This window comes from Tenrec ecaudatus (assembly GCF_050624435.1).
Source record: "Tenrec ecaudatus isolate mTenEca1 chromosome 5 unlocalized genomic scaffold, mTenEca1.hap1 SUPER_5_unloc_5, whole genome shotgun sequence".
Lineage (NCBI taxonomy): Eukaryota > Metazoa > Chordata > Mammalia > Afrosoricida > Tenrecidae > Tenrec > Tenrec ecaudatus.
In genome coordinates, this window is record NW_027457603.1 from 1,293,450 (window position 1) to 1,314,857 (window position 21,408).

Genomic DNA, 21,408 nt, shown 5'->3' on the forward strand with positions numbered 1-21,408 from the left:
GTACCTTATGCCTTGGGTGTCAACTGTAATGTCAGCAGTGGGGAACCACCAGTCAGTCCTCAGAAGAAAAGGATGAGGCGTTCTACTCCCATAGAGTTAGCCTTTGGGAAACCCACAGAGATAGTTCTGCTCTGATCTCATAGAGTCGCTATGGCTCAGCATCGACTCCATCGAAGTGAGCTGACAAACTAAAGGCAGGAGATCTGAAAGAGGATGTGGAGACGTTGTCTCAGGTACTTTGGACATATTACTATGGTGGAACCAGTCCTGCAAGAAGGGCATCATTTTTGGCAGAGGGTTAGCAAACAAGAGGAAGACCCTTACTTAGGTGGATTGACACCGTGGCTGCGAGAATCGGCTCAAATACAGTAACAAGTGCGAGGATGGCGCAGGACTGGGCTTTGTTTCTCTCTCTAGTGCACAGGCCCCTATGAATCCGAACTGACTCCAGGGCTCTACAACATCAACTACTACAACCCTGAAGTTCAAACCTACCCAGTGGCTTCCCAAAAGGGAGGTGTGGCCATGTGCCTCTGTAAAGATGACAGCTAGGGAGCCCCTGCGGGGCAGTTCTACTCTGTGGCACAGGGGCAGCCAGGAGTCGGAATGTGCTTCACAGCAAAGGGTGTGCTTTGTCTCAGTTTGTGCCTGCTGCTGTTTATGCTATGCACTGAGTTTAACATGTGACACTCAGGAGCGAATGAATGGAAACACACCCATGATGCTTCCATGATGCCAGATGCAAGCTGACACTGTTTCTGAGTTCTGGGCATATTATTTTTTCAGAGATAATTTCCTGTAGCGGTGACACACCGAGTCCTATTTCATGTAAAAGCATCAGCAGCAGAGGAAAGCACTGCACAGAGAGAAGACTATGACACGTAACAGGCTTTCCATAGAGGAACAAAAGGGTAGATGTCTTGGGCTGCACTCTTTTCTTGTATACAGACAGTAAACAAGCTGAACACATCTCACCTAAGCATAAGATTACAACTACTTGAAGCCCAGCTCAGGCATCTGGACAAGAGGCAGCAAGGAAGGATGGGAGAGAGTTAATGGGCTGGGCGTCCCCAAAGGTGCAGAGTGGGAATCAAGGGAGGATCCAGGACGAGCCAAGGCTTCTGGCAGAAGTCTGAGAGGAGAGCAGCAGAAAGGAGCTGCTCTCTGGGTCCTCACAGATGTAGCCAGTGAGAGAGCAGCAGTGCTGCCCCCTGGCGGTGCGCCGAAGGCAGGGCCGCTTCCCCCAGGGCTGGAGAGCTCTGGGGAAAGACAAACCGTGTCACTTTCGATGCCAAGTAAGGGGGCACTGTGTGCCGGTGGTGTACCTATGTTGGCCAAAGCGCTGCCCACTGTGCATTTGCTTCCCACAAGCACAGTTATCCTTCCTCGTGCATCCAGGAAAGACAGTTCTAGAAAAACACAAGCAGTAAAATAAAACACTGCCAGGTCTCGAACCATCCTCACCATTGTTACTATGCCCACTGGTGTAGCCACTGGTTCGAGCTGTTTTATTGCCCGTCCTCCACTTTTTGCCAAGCATCATGTCCTTCATGGACTTGATGTCCCTTCAGGGACTGGTCTCTCCTGACAGCACGTCCAAAGATATCAAATGAAGTCCAGCCATCCTTTGTCCCCATGTTCTCTTGGCAGTCCTTGTACTTTTATTGCTCAGTGTCTGATTATTTGGGACCAGGCCTTATTGCTGCCCCTTCCTCACCTTGGCCCCCAATCCCGACCCCAAGCCCTGCACATCCACTGTGTGAAACCTCCTGTTCCTGTAACCATCCCTGTGCTTTTGTGTGGGGGGTCTAGCTGGGTTCCCCTGGCAATTCGCCAGCTGCCCTTGGGAAAGTTCATGGAGTCGGCTAATTAGTAGAAAAGCCAAACGTCCAGCTGAGATTGGTTTACTCCCTAGCACCCTTGGGCAGGAGCACAGCCCCACTCCCGGTCCCAGGTAGCCAACGACCACACCTAGGTTCTCCGGACTTGGCAGCTGTAACATGTGGCCTGGGCTTCCCCTTCATTTCCTGCTCCTTTCTGGCTTGCTGTCTGACTTTTCTTTGCGGAATTAAAGCTGCAAATTGACAGGATCCCATAAACACTCTAAAGCCACAAAAAAACACCAAATGCCCACCCAAACATGTGAAACTTCCAAAAATCATCCTTAGAAGATTCCCAAACCCTAAACATTCCTAAACCCCATATATGCCCTGAAAACACCATGAAAGCCCTAAGAAAACCTAAAATGCTGGGGGAAAAAAACACATATAATATTAAAAATACCCTAAAATCCCTAAGGAACTCTGCAACATCACTAAAAACACCCTATTGTGCTGAAAAATACCTATACACTCTAAAAAACCACCCCTAAATCCCTTAAACACTCCCTAAAATCTTATAAAACACCCTAAAAACCCCAAACCACCCGAATGCCCCAAACACACCTTGAACGTCCACAAACAACCTAAAAGCCCTAAAAAATCACATGCCACCAAAAAGCCCTAAATGACCGCAAAATTCCAACTCATAGCCACCCTATAGAGGGCTTCTGGAGCTGTCAGCCTTTTATGGGAACAGCTTTATCGTTCTCCCAAGGAGAAGTTGGTAGGTTTGAAACCCTGACCTCATATTTAGCAGTCTAATAATTGCTGGACAGTGCCACCAAGGCTCTACTGGTGTAGTGGGTTACACATTGGGCTGCTAACCTCAAGGGAAACGGTTCAAAACCACCACCCACTCCTTGGGAGAAAGAAGAAGCTTTCTTTCTATTCCCCTAGATTTCTCATTGAAGGTGTAAAGTAACCTGTTAAATGCGCGCAGTGGCAGCAGCAATGTCTCATAACCATGGGGAAATGTGGTTCAGAAACTTCAGAAGCAAGCATCCATCAGTAGGTGACTGACCAGCAGTATTGACTTGGGCAAAGAGAAGGTGACATGGAAGGGTAAGGAGAAGAATGCGTGCAGAGGGCAGGTTGGCAGCTGAGCCTAAGTCCAGTAGAAACAACAGCAGAATGGCCTGTTCCTGGAAGGGCCACAGGAGATGGTGCGACTTCATGTAGCCCCCACTTACATGTGTAACAGCAGCAATTGCCTGAACACGTGGTCTCCCCAGGGAGGAGCCTTTGTGTGGTGTTAAGATGCTGTTACTGTCTGTTGTACTGTGGTGGCCTGCATTTGGCTGTAATGGTGGAAATTTTGCAGCCAGTAGTTCAAATGCCTGCTGGGTCACTCACTGCAGGTAGACTTCAGCAGTTTCCAGACAGAGAGACGAGGGAGGAGGACCTGGTCTTCCACTTCTGAAAGAACTGGCCAGTGTGAACCTTGTGAATGGCAGAACACTATACCTGAACATGAGTACCGCAGGCTATAAGGCATGATGGATTGACACAGTGGCTGCAGCAATGTGCTCAAACATAGGATAGTGCTGGCCTGGAAAATAGTTCATCGTCCATTAAAAAAAATCATTATATAGGGGCTCATACAACTTTTGTTGTTGTTTTTCCCTAAGGGAGAGCAGTGTATTGGTACACTGAGAGGTATATAGATCAATGGATTCGAACAGAAAAGCTACACATATATTCACCAGTCAACAGGAAACTAGCCTTCGAAAAAGGACACAGAAATATCCAAAGGGACAAATTCTGCTTGCTCAACAAATGGTGTTGGACAAACTGAGATACCGTATGTAGGAAAATGAAGCAAGCCCCAAACCTTCCCCCATGCACAGAAATTAACTGAAGAGGGGTTAAAACCTGAAAGTAAACCTCCGGGCTATCATAATCAATTTTTCGATGACCTCATCGGTCAGAAATCATTGTAGGAACGCCAAAGCGTTCTTGTGTTCAACGTCTACATACATAGCAGGTGCTCCAGTAAAGGGGAATCTTGGTGGAGCTGGCTCATCCATTCCTGAAGAGAGTAGAGCACCACGTTGGCCCATCACAGAGCTCAGGTGTAGAATCTTCCTCACTGTCATCCTTTATCTCAGCAGTGTCAGTGTTGGATTATGAATTTCCCAAAGAACCAGTATCGCTCAATTCTGTGCACAATGCTGACTCACTCTCGCTGTATCTCTTACAGCATCAGTTAGTGGGCTTGTTGTCTGCCTCAGGCTTTGTTCACGGAGATCCTCCAGCTAGTTGGTGGTGTGTGCGCATGAGCAGAGGCTTCCTGCCAATCCCCCATGAGTAGTAGAGCTCCCATGGTGTGGACTCCATGTAGGCCCTGTCCAAGACAGCACGCTTACATAGGAGGGTGGGCCCTGCAGCACAGAGGACCATTCCCCCTGTGGAATGGCCTCAGAGACCCACGTCCCTCACTGGCCAGCTGCTGGGGCTGTGGGCCCTAAGCTTCATGCCTGACTCAGGAATTGACACAGGGTGAGGCGACTCCAGTAGCTGTTTTGACTGGTCTAATCCAGCCTGAGATCATCCTTGCATGAGCCCTCTGCCCAGATTATTTTTGTTTCTTTTATGATCATTTTATTAGGGGCTCTTACAACACTAACCACAATCCATATATACATCAGCTGTTTGAAGCACATCTGACCATTAATTGCCCTCATTATTCTCAAAATCTCCACTCTTCACCCAAGCCCCTGGCCTCAGCTCCTCATTTTTCCCCCCCTCAATGCCCGCCACCCATCCCTCATCAATCCTTGGAAATGTACTAATTCTTTTGTCATATCTTCACCCACCTTTCTTTTGAGGTCAATGAAGATCCTTGTAATCGGTTCCCACTTTCCATCCTGCCCTTCCTCCACCCTCCCAGTATCTCCACTCATAACACTGGTCCTCACAGGCCCATCCACCCTGGATTCCCCGTGTTTGAAATTCCTATCGGTACTACAATACCTTCTCTAGTTTGGCCAGATTAGTATGGTAGAACTGGGTTCAGGTTAGTGGGGCAAGAGGAAGCATTAAGAACTTGAGGAGGCGGCCACCCGCCCGCTGGGTGCGCAGGCCCGGGCGTCGCGCGCTACGGGCCGCCCAGCGCAGCCGGAGGCTTGGAGCGCCCCGCAGGGCGCACGGGCGGCCTTGCAGGCGGGGACTCGGGACGCGCCCCTCGACGCCCTCGCGCACCCCACCGTCTTCCTGCCAGCGGGGCCCCCCGAGGGGCTGCGAGCGGGGGTGTCGCAGGACCTGCGGCTGGATAAAACGAGAGACCCCCCTTGGTCAGCAGCGCGAGACCGTGGGGACGCGCGGCTCCTCGAATGTTGCGTCGTCTCATTTCTGGTTCCTCCATCCATTCACGCAGGCCGACCCCGCTCGCCTGATCAGTGGCACACACCCAGCCCAGTAGGAAAAGGAATGCTCTCCCACGTATATGCATTTTAGTTTGGAGTCCCTACAGGGTTTATGTACCCCGAGTCCTGGAGATGGGGATTGGTTTGATCTAACTGCACTTTACTTGCAGTGCGAGCCAGCGCGGCGCGGTGTCCCACTGGAAGCGCCGAGCCACACGTGCGTGTCAACACTTAGGACCATCCCCAAACATGCTTTTGCCAGGTGTCCGTGAGGAAGCCAATCAAGAGGGATCGTGCTATTCGGATTCGGTCCCCATGTCGCCGTTTTCGCCTTGCTTTCTGTTTTTGAATTCGGTTTCCCAAATGTCTGCCTCCAAACGAATACCCAACCAGGGGGTCCGCAGCCCTGGAAGTTTCCGGGGCTGTTCCCCAGACGCGCCTCGGGGGCTGCAAGGACTGCGCGTCGAGACTTTTCCGGTCGTGAAAAGTTGGCGGCGACAGCTCGGGGGCCCTGGGTCACCGGGTGGTGTTGAGCGGGGACTCTGGGGCCCCGGCGTGGGACGCTGGCGGGTGCAAGTTCAAGAGGGTCAGGGGCTGATGCCTCCCCACGCCCCTGCCCTCCCCCAGCAAGGGCGCTCTGGGGTGCTGGGTCCTTGAGGCCCCGGCTGGCGGGGCCGCCCACGGTCAAGGCTTCGGGCACACGCGCGGGTGCGCTGAGGCCTGCGCCGTGCGGGGATCTGGGCTCAGGCAGGTGGTCGCGGCGGCTCCGCGGGCGGACGGGCGCCCAGCAGGACGACCGACGACCCCCGGCGCGTCGCCGGCACCCAGCGCCCGGGCGTAGAGACGGGCGGGGGGGGGGGCTGCGCTCCGCCGCCGCCAGGGCCCCCTCCCTCCGCGCCCCCCCGCGCCAGGTGAGCCGGGCCTGGGCCTCGGCGGGCCGCGGGGCTGCCCTCTCGCCGCCCTCCAGCGCCCCCTCGGGGCAGGGCCGCGCCGAGCCGGGCGGCCGCCGGCCGGGGCTGGGGGTTGGGAGGGGCGGGGGTCGCGGGCGGGTCGCTCGTTCGGCCGCTGGCGGGGGGCGGGGGCCGGGCGGCCGCGCGCGAGGCCGGGCCAGCTGCCGCCGCGCCCTCGGCCTCCGACTCCAGCTCCGGCTCGGCTCGCCCTGGCGGCGGTGGCGCCGTGAGGAGGAGTCCGCGCTCCTCTGTGGCGGCGGCGGCGGCGGCCGGCTCCAGGCCGGGTTTTGGCGCCACCCGCCTGCTGCCTCCTGGCGGCTCCTGAACTCCAGCCCCCTCTCTATCAGCCTCTCACTCCGTCTCAATATGTCTCAAGATGGCGGCCAATGTGGGATCGATGTTTCAATATTGGAAGCGCTTTGATTTACAGCAGCTGCAGGTCAGGCTTCTCCTCTCTCGGCCTCTCGCTCGGGGGTGGGGGCTGCGGGCGGTCGCGGCCTCCCCGGGGGCGCCGGGCTGCCTCGCCGCCGGGGGGCCGCGGCGGAGGGGAGGAGGGGCGTGCCGGGAAAAGCGGGGCCGACTCAGGGACAAGTCCCTCTCACTCCCCGGCCCCCATTGATAACTCGCTTGATCGGAAATTGATCCTCTTTGTTCAATTCATCGATCAGCCCAAGATGGCGCTGGGAGCCACCGCTGCCACCGCTGCTCCTGGTGTCTGCCCCCTCCCCTGGCGCCCCCCCCCCTCCCCCGGCCCCGAGCCGCCGCCGCCGCGGGACCGGGGAGGGGGCGGCCCGGGGGCGGCCCCGGGCGCCCGCAGGGTGCGCAAAAATAACAAAAAAAAAAGAACTTGAGGAAAGTTGTGTTTTTCTTTGCCGTCTCATACCCTGTATTCTTTTATCTCCTCTCTGAGATCCTTCTGTAAGGGGATGTCCAGTGCACTGCAATTAGGTTTTGGGTCTATACCCGGCCGTCCCCTCTCATTCTCCATGATAAGATTTTTTTGTTCTCATGATGCCTGTTGCCTTATCCCTTTGAAACTTTGTGATCACACAGGCTGGTATGCTTCCTCCATGTGGGCTCTGTTGCTTCTGAGCTAGATGGTTGCTTCTTTACCTTCAAGCCTTTAAGACCCCACACGCTATATCTTTTGGTAGCTGGACACCATCGGCTTTCTTCATCACATTTGCTTATGCAGCCGCTTTGCGGTCAGTGATCGTGTAGGGAAGGTGAGCATCGTTTAATGCCAATTTAATAGAACAATGTTCTTGCAATGAAGGAGTCCTTGAGCGGAGGCTCTATGTCCATCTGCTACCTTAATACTAAATCTATAAACATATGGACATAGATCTATTTCCCCATGCCCCTTTGTAAATATATGTACATGCCTTTATTTAGACATCTATAACTGGCCCTTGCTTCCCAGCTCACTCTTCTATACCCTTGATTTTCCTCTTGTGCCCACTGCCATGCTCAGTCTTCCTTTGGGTTTCAGTAATTACTCTTGGTTACATTACCCTTGATCACGCCCTACCAGGCCTCCTACATCCCCCTCACCACCGATTTCCATCACTTTTTGTTCCCTTGTCTCTGGAATTCTTAACACCACTACCTTTCTTCCCACCTCCCTCTCTCGCATGTCCTCCAGGATGTGCTAGTCCCGTTTTTTTTTCTCCTCCAGATTGTTCGTTCAGCCTATCTTATTTAGACAGACCTGTAGAGGCAATAACATGCACAAAAACAAGAAAGAACAAAACCAAGCAGCAAAATAAACAAAACAACAAAAATCCAATTACAATAAAAGAAAACAAAGGTCAACAAGATAGAAAAGCTCATAGATAGTTTAAGGACTATGTGTTGGCCTTTAGAAGTGTTTTCTAGTCCAGTCTTTTGGGGCACCAAACCCTGACCCTAAAGTCCACCTTTAGCATTTCCTTGGGATCTTGCTGCTCCTTTTACTTGCTCTTCTGCTGTACCCCCTTAGTGTTATGCCTCGGTGTAGCGAGATCAGTTTGGGGGTAATTCCCACACTGTGTCTCCAGTGTTGTCCCCTCTAGGGCTATGGGTCTTTGAGGGACGTTGTGTCTCATCGTGGGGCTGGCCATGTGGTCTTCTATGTGAACTGACTTCTCTGAGTGGGAACATCATCCTCAAGGTCTGGTGGGACAGGATGTGCTCCACTCTCCCCTTCTCCCCTTCATCTCTGTGTGCTCTGATCAGATAATGTCTCTGTCCAGGAGATGCAAATTCAATGCTATCCTCTGAAATAAAATCTTTGGGAGGGGTTGTGGGGAATATCTGCTCAGATCTTTGGTGGGTCCAGGAGAGAGGGACTGCTCGGCTGGGCACAGCCACGAGGGGCTCAGAACTCTGGCTCCAGAAAATGGTTGTAAGTTTGGCTTTGTTTTTAACCAGTTGTGTGCCTCTGGGTCAACACCTGTGTTTTTTTGAGTTAGTTTTCTGATCCGAAAAGTAAAGGTACTCCATTGTCCAGACTCCCATGTCACCAAGTGATCGATAGGGGCTAACCAGAGCCTGATTCAAATAGTGTGGATCTGTTAGGTGCCTTCTAGACCTGGGGTGGTGATTCTGAGCCCAGGACAACAATAATGTCCGAGAGGTGATATAGGTGGCTCCATATTGAAACAGGAAGACCACTGTGGAGATTTTGTCCTTCCACTGATGGCCACAGGCCACCGCCTCACGTCCTGCAAAAACAGTTTCCCTGGCTCAACAGCCAAGCCAGGGGCCAGTGCCATAAAAATCATATGGCTAACTGGGACAAAGGGCAGACAGATATTTTTTATCATGATGTCTTGAGAAACCCACCTAACCTCCATGCAAATCTTCTGGTGTGAGTTATTTTTGGAAGCAATCATATGCTGACAGTAATTCAAATCTTTCCTTTTGACAATTTGCCTGTACTCTTTTCTGAACCTGAGAAGGTAATCCCTGTGTCCACTAAGAAATTGACTGGCTGGCCTCCTACTTGGACAGTTAGCCTGGGATCCTGGGGACCAAGTGAAACAGAGCACGGACACCTTCATTCAGCTTCTTCAAGCATTATTGTCTCTTGCTTGGGATTTTCTAGGTGTGGATGAGGCCCGTCCTCTCTATTGGAGGGTTGTCTGCTTCTCCTGGGGTATTCAAGGCACTGATTTTTCCAATGTCCTTCTTTCCTGCAGTAGGCACATTGATCCTGCCCCATGGCTTGGCGGTGCCCACAGGTCAGTCTCTCCGTAAGTGGGCCATGCTCTCCTTTTCCTGAGTCTCTGGGGTCTCTCATGGCAATTCCTAGTATTTTAACTAGTTTCTTTGTCTCTGTCGTGGTAGGATCATCTCTGTTGTTACACACCCGCTGAGCCACTTGTACCAAATCACTAAGATTTTTCCCGTCAAACCCTTCCCACTTCTTTTTCATGTCTGAGGCAGACTGAGTAATAAAGGCAATACTTATTGCCCTCCTGTTCTCAGGGCCTCCAGGCCTTTAGGGATATAAAGCCCGTAGGCTTCCATCAGTCACTCTAAAAAGGCACGCAGACATTCTCTTGTAAGAGCCTGAAAATTCTCACTGACCTTAGATAAATTCATAGGTTTTCTAGCTGTTCCACTGAGGGCCTGCAAGAGAAACTGGTGATACCTGGTTGGGCCTTCTGTGCCTTGCTAGGAGTTTGGATCTCACATTTTTCATGCAGTGGCAAAAAGAGTTTCCCTCACATGGGGAGTGCCTGCTGTCTGACCATCATGTCCATTGACTGCTTACTGGGCCTCTCTCTGGCAGGGCTACTGTACCTGTGTTGTGAACAGCACCTGGAGAAGTTGCTGGCAATTTCTGGAGGTGGGCTAATGCATATGGAAAACCGTTTCTATCAAGGAATCAGACCTGCTTTGTCAGAAAAAGGGATTTTGTTGATTCCAATTATACAAATCACTGGAATACAAGGGGATAGATACCCAAAAAGGGACTCAGGGGTCTTCCCCAGGTGTTGGGGCTGCTTGCCTTGAGTGTAGAATGGGTGCTGCCAAATCATCCTTCTTGGGGGGTGGGGCGGTCGAGATCCCATACCAGCCCTAGTGTATGTTGGGGTGTGGACTCAGAAAGGAGTTATGAGTATTTCTCTCTCTCCAGCCCCATGCACCTGACAGGGTGGCAGTGATAATGAAGGGTCGTAAGCTAGTTCTCCCACTCCCAGAGTCCTCCTGCAAAAAGGAATAAAGCTGAGACAGAGGGGTATGGGGAGGGGTTGGGGAAGGGCAGCCTCCACCTTAGTGGTTTTAGGACCTTGGGTCTATTTTTTTTCTGGTCCTGCCATGTTTCCTGAAATCTTGAAACAAGAACCCTTTCTGTTGCAGGAGGAAGTAAGTCTTTTGTTTATGCTGGCTTATTAGTGGCAATATCATTCCACGCATCAATTTTAGGGATCAGATAGGGATGTCCTGGTTCCCCATAAACATAACTATGAACTCTGAGAAATAGGGGAAGGGAAAACGAGTCTTGCATGGGCAAATCAGGAACTCCTTCTGTCCAATCACCTTTAAACAAATTGCGGAGTCTCCAGGCTTTAGGGCTGAAACTACATTCTCTTTGTGAGCGCCTAGAGCAGGGGTCCTCAAACAATAGCCTGTGAGCCACATGCGGATAGCCGAGGACCTTGATCCTGTCCGCCGAGTGTTTGTGCCCCGTTTGTTTGTGTGTTTTTTTTAAACTTCAAAATAAGGTATGTGCAGGAAGCATAGGAATTTGTTCATAGTTTTATTGAAACGATAGTTCGGCCCTCCAACTGATCAGAGGGACAGTGAACTGGTCCCTGTTTAAAGAGTTTAAGGACCCCTGGCCTAGAGAAATCAGAAATCCGTAGTTCTGGGGAGAGCACTCCTGTTAAGGAGGTTTCCTTTCTAAGCAAGCCCAGACAGTGGCAATTGGATCTCGGTGCACCTCGAAATGTTGTAGCCAGTCTCCATTCCCAGAAAGAAAACTACTCCGACCGCTGGCAAGTTCAACAGAAAAAGTTTTTTTTCCTGAGCAGCCCCAGTCTAATTGTCCAAAGGTTTTTATACTTTTGCAATGTGCAGGTGTGCAAGCAGGCAGAGTAGGGAAGCAGGGTGTTGCAGTTAGTCATTCTTAGTTGAACAAAGACTGCTCTGGTCGCTCTCGCGAATCTTCTGAGCATCCATATCCTTTGGGACATTCCCTTGGGCACATCTGCACAGCCTACCTCCCCTACATCAGCTAGTTCATTTACAGTTCATAGCTACTTTATTTACTTTACATGGTGCCTTCTGTCAGCTCATAATGGCTTCACTCTTGTCAAGGCTGTTTAAGCTTTTCCCAGAGATCCTATATAGCCGCCATTGTGGCCATGGGGAAACGGGGCCTGTGACCCTGGCCAAGATGGTGCCCACCAGCCCAAACATGTGGAAGGGCACTGCCTAGGGAGCTGGTTGAATAGACCTGGGAGTTAGCCCTGCCTTGTCCTGGGAGCCAAATATTTCCCTTTTCCCCTCCATTCCCTTTCTCCTGGCTTTTCAAACAAGCTGCTTTAGCCCTATAATGCCCAGCACAACATTTTTATAGCATTTAATTGAAACTTATCTGGTACCAAACTTATAAATTATCAATGTGACAATTTGGTTACATTTCAAAAACATTGCACGTTTTATATATTTGAATGCCATATATACATATTGATAACTATGAAAGTAAAGAATAAAAATGTTTAAAATTATTTCCTGAATTTAAAACTTGAGGCGTTATAGTGTTAGTGTTCTACCAGTGTAGGTTTGTTCCTTGTTACAGGCTGGTTTTCCGTGGCCCAGGCTTAGGCCAATGGCATATGGAACCCTTCCTGTGTAACTGTTACCTTTAGGCTTTCAGTGTTGCTGCTTAAGGCACTTTTGGGGAAAGCTCTTAATACACAGTTCCACTGCCACGATGTTCCAGACAGAAATTCCAATTCCCTTAAGGTTCCCTGAGCTTCCAGATGCCCCTTCCCTTCAGAGATTTGAGAGTCTGCTCCCGCCAGCAGGCATCTTGGAGGGCCATGGGGCCATCCCAAGCAGTGGTTCTCCTAGCTTGTCTAGAATAATGGTTGGACTTAAAGTCGACCTCAGTGAGTTGTCTTTGATCCCTTACTTCTTGCTGGGGCATCTTCCTGAGGCAACAGATTCAGGGCAACAAAGGGCTCGCTCTCAAGTGGGGTTTATTGACCTTGAGGCAGCAAGCTCTACATAGCCTTCTTTTGTGCTTTCTAGATGGGACTTAGCAGCTTCATACTCAGGAATTGCCCCCTTGCATGAATCCTGTCCAATTGGGATAGAGTTGACACAGAGGCTAGACAAACAAAAGCTGATACACTATGCAACTTTATTTGAGAAAGGAGAATGGTGGCCAGAGAATGGTACACTTTCCCTTCTAACCCTGATTCACCTGGAACAGTTTTGTAAAGTGATTGGAAAGTGGGCCGAAATGCCAGAAGTTACAGCATTTCTCCTTTTGAGGAGCAGTAGAGACCTTCATCCCCAGTGCACCCAGGAACCCCTAAGGCAGGCATCCTCAAACTGTGGCCCGTGGGGCACATGTGGCCTGACGACATTTATCCCACCCTCAGGGTGTTTTTGCTGCCTCTGCATGTCCTACTTAGTAGCCGATTCGTGCAATGTGCATAGGAATTTGTTCATAGTTTGGTTTTTTTTAACTATAGTCTGGTGCTCCAACGGTCTGAGGGACAGTGAACTGGCCCCCTGTGTAAACAGTTTGAGGACCCCTGCCCTAAGGGATCCTGGACTTAGGGGTTACTAATCTCCCAGCCCTGAAACATCCCTGAACATTCTACCCGTTGTAGGAGGCACCATGGGAATTTGGTCTCTGGGTAATTTACAAGTCTTTTATTCAATTTGAAGCCAAGAAAATTAAAAATGACTCAGACACTTACTTTCTTTTGATCCCTGTTGACTCCCGCTGTAGTATTCCAATATTACAATTTAACGCTATAACGCATGACCTTTTCATTCCATTCAATTAAATGTGTGTGTATAGATAGATAGATAGATAACTATGAAAGTAATTAATGAAAACAAAATTGGTTTGACCAAAGTTAATAATTGAGGGATAATAGGATTAAATAGAAGCATGGTTCTTATCAGTGGGTCCAAACATTAGGATCATAAATGAAACAGTGATCTCAGTGCACCCAGTAGTTCCCAAACCCTGTACCCTCATAGGGGAAATTGTGGATGCTTTTACTCCCGTGCCTATACTTAGAACGAACAAACACACATGCCTGATAATCCTAGGATTTTTTTTGTTTCCTGTGACACTCACCTAATTTCAAGGGCACTGCCACCTCACAAGCCTAGCCTTGTCTCAGTTAAACTGTTCACCCTTTTGTCCGTTTGTTTGTTTTTCCAGAAGTTCTCAAGTTACCAAGCCCTCTGAACCAAGTGTGCCACCTCTAGGACCACCATCTCCTGGACCACCTCAACCTTATCCATCCTAGACCTGAATGGACAACCCCTCCCAGCAGAGTAGAAAGGGTATGGACTTCACCCTTTTGCCAGCAGGAAGTACCTAAAGATGTCGTCGCCTTGTACCCCAAAGATTTGGGTCCATATCTCTTCAGGGTGTAAATTTTAGGTAGCTAGCATAGGGACTAGGTTGTCCATGATGCATGCTCAGAGGGCCAAGCTAGCCACCCAGGAAAGAGTGGCACACCGAGCGTGCTCAGAGGTCCAGGTTTCCAGTCAGGAAGGCCAGGTACACCTGGGTGGGTGCTGCACCCACATTGACCCACCTAGGCCAAGTAAATTCAATTCAGCCACTGGGGTCCACCAGGGTTGCCTACCATACCTCCCTATCTCTCCTAAAACACAATTGGATCACAAACCTGGCTTTGGCGTGAATTCTTTCTCATGCAGAGCCAAGGACCAAGGTATATCTGTCCACAGAGAGAAAAACCTAGGAAAGCTCTTTGGAGGCGGCAGCACTGCACATGAGTGGCTATTGGATACTGTTTAGATGCATGGCTTTCTATTTGGAACTTTTTTTTGTCTCACCTGAATGGAAAGGAAGAGGTAATACTTCTGGATCACACAGTATCCATGTCCACAAATGAGCTGCTCATTCCACAGTCCTGGCAGTGCCTTTTGAAAACCCTCTGCTTTAGAATGTCACTCCTTGAAGATGGCAGTGGGAGTGGCTGGGGCCAAGTATGCTGCCTCTTACTCCCAGTTGCAGGTTTCTGGATGCTGATTGTATCTCTTACAGCATCAATTAGTGGGCTTGTTGTCTGCCTCAGGCTTTGTTCACAGAGATCCTCCAGCTAGGTGGTGGTGTGTGCGCATAAGCAGAGGCTTCCTGCCAATCCCCCATGAGTAGTAGAGCTCCCATGGTGTGGACTCCATGAAAGCCGTGCTCCAGCCAGCAGGATTACAAAGGAGGGTGGGCCGGGCAGGACAGGAGGGCCATTGCCCCTATGGAATGACCTCAGAACCCCGCCTCCCTCCCTGTCCAGCTCCTGGGACTATGGGCCCTAAGCTTCATGCCTGACTCAGGAATAGACACAGGGTGAGGCAACTCCAGTAGGTGATTTTGCTGATCTAATCCAGCCTGAGATCATCCTTGCATGTGCCCTCTGTCCAGACCTTTTTTTAAATTGTTCATGCAACACTAACCACAATGCATATATACATCGGTTGTGTAAAGCACATTTGTACATTCATTGCCCTCATTATTCTCAAAATATCCACTCTCCACCCCACCCAAGCCCCTGGCCTCAGCTCCTCATTTTTCCCCCTCCATTCGAGCTACCCTTGATAATTTACTAATTATTTTCTCATATCTTGCACTGTCTGGTGTTCCTTCACCCACTTTTCTGTTGAGGTTAAATGTAGATCCCTGTATACGGTTTCCGTTTTCCAACCTACCCTCCCTCCACCCTTCCCGAGTCTGCACTCATAACACTGGTCCTCAAGGGCTCATCCACCCTGGATTCCCCATGTTTCCTGTTCCTATCTGTCCAAGTGTACATTCTCTAGTCTAGCCTGATTTGTAAATTAGACTTGGGATCATGATAGTGGGAGAGAGGAAACATGTAGGAACTAGGGGAAAGCTGTGTTTCATCGTTATTATCTGGTACCTGTCTTGGTTTATCTCCTCCCTGACACCCTTCTGTTAGGGATGTCCAGAGGACTGTAAATGGGCTTTGTGTCTGTACCCAGCACTCCCCGCTCATTCGCAATGATAAGATTTTTTTTGTTCTGATGATGCCTGCTACCAAATCTTTTCAAAACCTCATGATCACACAAGCTGGTGTGCTTCTTCCATGTGGGCTTTGTTTCTTCTGAGCTAGATGGGCGCTTGTTTTCCTTTAAGCCTTTAAGACCTCACATGCTATATATTTGATAGCTGGGCACCATTAGCTTTCTTCACCACATTTGCTTATGTACCTGCTTTGTGTTCAGTGATCGTGTAGGGAAGGTGAGCATCATAGAATGCCAATTTAATAGAACAGTATTTTTGCAACGAGGGAGTCCTTGAGCAGTGGCCCAATGTCCATCTGCTACCTTAATACAAAACCTATAAATATAGGGACATAGATCTATTTCCCCATGCTCATATATTTAAATATGTACATGCCTTTTTTTAAACCTCTATAATTGACCCTTGCTTCCTAGCTTGCTTTTCTATTCCCTTTGATTTGCCTCTTGGGCCCACTGCCATGCTCACTTTTCATTTGTGCTTCAGTAATTCAGTAATTCCTCTTGGTTCCATTGGTTCCATTTCCCTTGATCACTCCCTACCAGGCCTCCTACATCCCCCTCACCACTGATTTGCATCACCTGTTCTTCCCTTTTCTCTGGGTTTCTTAACACCACTACCTTTCCCCACACCTCCCTCTCTCCCATGTCTCCCCAGAAGTGTTGGTCCTGTTTTCTCTCCTCCAGATTGTTCATCCAGCCTATCTTATTTAGACAGACCTGTAGATGTAATAACATACACAAAACAAGACAGAGCAAAACCAAGCACTAAAAGCAACAAAACAACCAAAATCCAATGACAATGAATGAAAACAACTCAACAAGAAAGAAGTGGCTCATCGTTAGTTCAAGGTCGGTTTGTTGGCCTTTAAGAGTGTTTTCCAGTCCAGTCTGTTGGTGTACCAAGTACTGGCCCCAAAGTCATCCTTTGGCATTCCCTGGGGACCTTGATGCTTCGTTTTCTTGCTCTTCTGCTGTACCCCCTTAGTGTTATGCCTCGGTGTGGCAGGATTAGTTCGGGCGCATTTCCCACACTGTGTCTTCAGTGTTGTCCCCTCTAAGGCTATGGGTCTTTGAGGGGTGTCTTGTCTCATCGTGGGGCTGGCCATGTGGTCTTCTATGTGGACTGGATTCTCTGAGTGGGAACATCATCCTCAAGTCCTGGTGTGCCAGGATGTGCTCCACATTCCCCTCCTCCCCCTTCATCTGCTCCATGTGCTCCGATCAGATATGTCCCTCTCTCAGAGCTGCAGATTCACTGCCACCTTCTGAAATAAAATATTTGGCATGGGAAGGTGAGTTGGGTGGGAGGATCTGCTCAGATCATTTGATGGTTCAGGATAGATTGACTGTTCGGCTGGGGACAGGTATGTGGGGCTTAGGGCTCTGGCTCCCAACACTGGTTGTGAATATGTCTTTGTTGTTAACCAGTTGTGTGCCTGTGGGTCAACACCTGTGTCTTTTTGAGTGAGTTTTCTCATCTGCAGAGTAAAGGTAATCCATTATCCAGACTCCCATGTCACCAATTGATTGAGAGGCACTAACCAGAGCCTGATTGAAATAGTGTGTACCTGTCAGGCGTGTTCTAAAAACACCTTAAAAGTCGTAAAAACACTATAAATGCCTTAAAAACCCTAAAACGTCTAAAATATTTCTAAAATGCTAAGACCACACCTAAAGACTCTTTAAAACATCTTAAGACCATTAAATACATGGTAAAAGGCTTTCTAAAACACCCTAATGCGCCATAAGTCTTAAAAAAAAACTCCTTACGTCCCGAAAACATAATAAATGCCCTAATATTATGCAAATGCCTTAAAACGCAAAATAAAGAACACGTGAAGCCCTAAAAACACGCTAAAAGTCTTTTAAAACCCCAAGAACATCCCTACAAAGCAACCCGAAGCACTATAAAACCCTGTAAAAGTCCAACAGCCTAATAGACATGAATTCACCATGAAAGCAAAAAATAATCCAACAAAACCCTAAAGCCCTGAAAACCAAAACCTAATCCCCCCAAACACTCTAAGGCCTTAAGAAGCACCCTAAAATTTTAACAAAACACTAAAAGCCATAAAAACACATATAAGCCTAATAAACACCCTTAAACACTAAAATCACCCTAAAAGCCTTAAAATGTCTGAAAAGCCATAATATTCCCTAAAATTCAAATAACACTCTGAAGCCACAAATAACACACTAAATGCCTCCCAAAACATGTGGAACTTCCAAATCATATCCCTAGAAGATTCCCAAACCATGAACTTCCAAAACCACATAAATGCCCTGAAGACAACATGAAAGCCCCAACAAAACATAAAATGCTGGGGAAAAACACATAAAATATTTTAAAATACCCTAAAATCTCTAAGAAACCCTGTAAGATCACTAAAAACACCCCTACCTGCTAAAAAATACCTATACACTCCAAAAAATCACCCCTAAATCCCTTAAAAACTCCCTTAAACCTTATAAAACACCCTTAAAGCCCAAACCACCCTAATGCGCAAAAAAATTAAATGACCCCAAATGACCTTAAAGCCCTAAAAATCACATGCCACAAAAAAATCCTAAATGACCCCAAAATTCCAACTCAAAGCCAGCCTACAAGTCTTTTATGAGAACAGTTTTATCTTTCTACCAAGGAGAAGTTTGTAGGTTCAACCCCTGACCTATGCCCTTACCATATGAAGTTAGTAATCAGTGGTTTTGCAATTCTTTGAAGAAAGATGAGGGTAATTTTATCAGGAGTGAATTAAACTTGTCTAGTGCCTTGAGTAGAACTGATAACTGTACTACATTGAGTCGTCTGGTCAAGGAGCATGGGATATTATCCCATTTGCTGAGGTCACTCTTGATTTCTTGTAATTTCTGTAGTTTTCCTCATATAAATCTGTTGTTTTTTTATTCAAGTATAGATATAGATATTTTCATTTACGCTTGGCTATTGTAAATGGTACTACCTGAAAATGTGTATTTCATTAATTATTATTTCTTGATCTATTTCTTCATCCTTCGAAATATTATCAGTTTGTTGTGGTAGATAAACATTAGGACTTTGCATAACTTAGAAATATTACATTTCACAGAAAAATCATATTAATTATGTCGACAGAGCTATAAAAGGAATGTTGCCCTGCATATCTTCAGATATGACAGCTGTTTCATTGAGAAATTAAGCCAGACAGACACAATGTGATGTAAATTTTGTTATTTTCATGTGGGTTCCTTCACTCTTCCAAAAAAATTAGGTTCATGAGCCCCTTGGGGAATGAGTTTGAGTTCAGATCAGATGTCTATTTATATATTTGAGTCCTGAAGCCCATTTGATGGACTGTTCTGTTGCTTCCAAAGTAGTCAGTCACTTCCCCACCAATTAGAGAATTTGTCCGAAGCAAAAGTAAAAGTGTGGCGTGCGACATTTGACTGCACACCATCTAAAATCACACTCTCATTTGGTGTTGGCAGTTTTACTTGTATTTCAATTGTAAACTACACTTCAGAGTTCAGGCTAGTGAAAATGTTTCAGTGGAAAAAATTTGCACACAACTACGTGCAGTTTGTGATTCTGTTGTTCCCAAGCAAGGCTATGAGGACAAAGATGCACAAGCATGGGGGGCACTGCAGACAATGTGTGAAAGTTTCCAGGAGCTCAGGGGTGGACAGCGGCTGCTAATTCTCCCGTGCTGGCAGTGAGCTATGTGGGAGGGCTTTGTGTGAGGTCCCTGTGGGGTCTCTGAGAAGTCTCCATAAAGGATGCTGAGAACTTCATATGAAGTCTCTGTGCGAGGCCTCTGAGTCTCTCTGGAAGTCTCCAAGGAAGTATGTGTGTGAGGTTTCTCTCTCGGGTATGTGTGAGTGTCCTTGTGAGATGTCTGCTGAATTGTGGGGGGTGGGGGGCAGGTGTTTCGCTGAGGTCTCTGCAGGTCTGAGTGGGCTTCCCTTTGTTTGACCTCACAGCACCATATAAGAGGACCTGGTGGCAGGGGAAAGGGAAGGGGCTTGGTCCATGCACCCCTTGCTGTTCTTTCAGGGTCTTCTCTCCATCTCCGTGCACTTACCTAGCACGAACGGTAGGGTTCAGCAGCGGGTAGTCCGGTGTCCAGCTCTTCACTCTCTCTAGGAACACACCCAAGCTACCTGCTACCCAAGAGGCCCCAGATCCAGGCTCTGCAGATCCAGAATCTGATTTTTTACTGCCACAGTCACTCCAGAGGCTGCCTTGGCACAATCAGGACTCCAGAAACAACATCATGCTGCTGTACCAGCAGTCTCTGGGGCCTATGTCCACTTCCCTCCTCCACCACTGGTGTCAGTCCCCACCCACCCCACACACACACTTGGTGTCCTGACTGAGGCATGGAGGTCAAGGCTCAGTGGATGTCTTCCTCGCCATCCTTTACTGTTTAGTTCAGTAAACAGTAAACCCTGGCCCACCAGGGGTGTTCTTTTAAGCACATGAGAATTTACTCTAGCGGATCAACTAATCATATTTTGGGGGGCCCTCCTGCCTTCTTCTATAATCTGGTGCCCAGGAAATAAAACCCTGTGTTAGAAGCACAGAGGAAACACTGACCACTATTGAACTGGTTTCCCTTATCAAGACAGGTGATGTCTAATCTCCGTGCACATCCTGATTTCCCAGGAGTCTCTAGGGGAAGGGAAGGCTGCTCCCAGTTGTGACTTTCTTTGCAGCACTCAGTCCTTAGAAGCCACTCTCTCCGGAGAACATTCCTAGAGCACGTGCACGCGTGTGTGTGTGTGTGTGTGTGCGTGTGTGTGAAGATCACCAGCCTGGGGTCATGTTTCCTGAGAACATTCCTAGAGTGTGCGCGTGAGTGTGTGTGTGAAAACCACCAGCCTGGGATCATGTTTCCTGAGAACATTCCTAGAGCGTGTGTGTGTGTGTGTGTGCGTGTGTGTGTGTGTGTGTGTGAAGACCACCAGCCTGGGGTCATGTTTGCTGAGAACATTCCTAGAGCGTGTGTGTGTGTGTGTGCGTGTGTGTGTGTGTGTGTGTGTGAAGACCACCAGCCTGGGGTCATGTTTGCTGAGAACATTCCTAGAGCATGTATGTGTGTGTGTGCGCACACGTGTGTGTGCATGTGAAGACCACCAGCCTGGGGTCATGTTTCGTGAGAACATTCCTAGAGCGCGGACGCGTGTGTGTATGCATGTGTGAAGCCCAAAAGCCTGGGGTCATGTTTCCTGAGTCCTGGCACCCTGTTATTGACTCATCCCCACTCTACCCCACCCTGGCTATCAACTCATCCTTCCCCCAGTCAGGAGATGGAAATCAAGTAAAATAACAGTTTGTCGCCCCACTAAAGATAGTATTGAGAAAGTAACCTTCCTTGCTTGAAAGCTGTGCCTTTGCTATACAACCCAGTGCTCTCTGTAGGAGATAAAGTTCTGCTGTGGGGGCAGCTAGCTAAAGCTGGGGTGAAGCACCTGGCCGATTCCCCTTTGTAAGCCTGTGTTAGCTCCGCTTGTGTCTTGCATCATTTCTGGGGATCCTCATGCTCTTTGGCCTCCTTTGCTACGTCCAACGCTTCATATTCTTCTTCACTGTATCCTTCCCTACCCTGTGTCCATGGTGCCTAACCATTAGTGGTTATTACACAGACGCTCATCCTGTACCACTCAGCCTAAGCTGTTGCTCCTTCTCCGGGTTTATATACAGAGGAAGGCATGTGAGCTGTGAACCGGATTTTCCCTTGGTGCAGTGGGTGAGCAGAGTCCCCCGCTGGCAGCCTCCCTAGCAGTTCCCACCCACATGTGTCAGACCTGGGACTTCCATCCTGGAGGTTACCCTAGTCTGGGAGAGAGGCAAAGGTAGCAAAATATGTCATTTCCCATTTTGTGACAGGTGTATTGAGGCGGAACCTCCATGCCAAACTTGGCAGCCTTCATCAAATGCACATGTGGGACTTAGACAGGCCGCCACATGTCTCATGCCTG

At 48.8% G+C, this 21,408-nt stretch overlaps 1 long non-coding RNA gene across 2 annotated transcripts in view; it reads left to right on the forward strand.

Annotated features, from left to right (window-relative positions):
• Positions 1-6,497: 6,497 nt before the first annotated feature.
• The window catches only part of LOC142435878 (uncharacterized), an 84,102-nt gene continuing 69,191 nt past the window's right edge, over positions 6,498-21,408 (forward strand). Inside the window, exon 1 of one of the 2 annotated variants that reach the window (XR_012781633.1) lies at positions 6,498-6,634. This is a non-coding gene — a long non-coding RNA (uncharacterized LOC142435878). Of the gene's footprint in view, positions 6,635-13,302; positions 13,726-21,408 lie in introns of those variants that run through there. The other variant, XR_012781634.1, reaches the window with a different exon arrangement.